Genomic DNA, 1,469 nt, shown 5'->3' on the forward strand with positions numbered 1-1,469 from the left:
ATAGTGTAACGCGAATAATTAATTTATATTTTATCTCTAACTAATATTTACTATAATGTGAAAAGAAATTATACGCCAATGGTGTCATTTCCACAGGATTTTGCCCGAAGTTGGCTAATGCAAGGCCGATATACTTTGATCCAAGATCAACAACTATAATATTTTTCTTAAGGGCTTTACATTCTCTCAAACGATTCTTGGCAGTTTTTAGACTCATTTGGGATTTTATTTTAATTAACCAATAAATTTTCTTTTTGCCAAACGATTATGCTTTTTTTGATTTGTGCTCCTCAAATTAGATTAGATAATCATGCGTTGATCATGCTTTGTTAAAAATATAAAAGAAAAAAAATCATTCATTGTATATGTATTTATTTGAGGTTGAATCACAACATATAATGCCTATGCTAAATTTTTAAAATTTGATATTTCTATATGTTACACTAAATTATAAAAAGCCCAAAAGCCTACAAAAACAATAATGCTACTATAGAATACAAATTGATTATGTATTGTTGTGATCTGTTGATCAATCTAACAAGATCAAACACTACTGTGGATCTTGATTAAATCAAAATATAATATGCTTAACTTGATGATTGAATCTAGAAAAAATTTAATTCTATAACAATAACAATTTACAGGATTCAAGAGACAAGTTTAATGAACATAACCCTAAATCGAAACAACTGCAACCAAGAAACAAAGAAAGATTTACGTGGTTCAGCTGAACAAGAGCGGTGTAACCTACAACCATGGGAGAACCTTTTTGATGAATTTTTTATTGATGATCAATGGAGAATTTCACCAAGCAATTACAAAAGATTATAAAGAACAAGCTAAAAATTTCTCTCTCTTCTGTCTCTCCCTAATTTGCTAATAATGATTATCCTAATCTGTTCTGTTGGCTAGCTTAAATAACTGCATCAGTAACAAGCCAAAAAACCCAGATTGCACAGCATGAAGACTCGTAGATAACAACTTTGCCAAACTTGACTAAAGATTTCTCACATGGCCATCACGCACATCATTTTAAGTAATGATCAAAACGACTTTATCCAAGTGTTGTTTTGATGCTTATGATTTATAAATGAAGCATGCGTTTTGTCTCATGACTTTTAAATGCAATAGCCATCCCTATAAATGTCGTTTCACTTTACTGAGTTTGATTCACCACCAAGTTTCACAGATTGCTAGAGAACTAATGTAGATTTTTTTAAAGAAGTCTCATCTATTACTGTGGTTGCATTAGATGTGAACTTCAGCTTTGTCATATTATTTATCTTTAGTGATTTTTATTTTCCACCTCAAAACAATTGCAGGATGGTGATTGGAAAATGCCATCTGTTGAATTTGATTCTTATAATGAAATGTTGTTGCATGATTGGTACTCGATATCCCCTTACTTCAGTGATGTAGGCGTTTCATTTTTATCCATTAATTACCGTGTCCTGAGCTTACAACTTTTT

Source organism: Citrus clementina, unplaced genomic scaffold (assembly GCF_000493195.1).
Source record: "Citrus clementina cultivar Clemenules unplaced genomic scaffold, Citrus_clementina_v1.0 scaffold_2, whole genome shotgun sequence".
Classification (NCBI taxonomy): domain Eukaryota; kingdom Viridiplantae; phylum Streptophyta; class Magnoliopsida; order Sapindales; family Rutaceae; genus Citrus; species Citrus x clementina.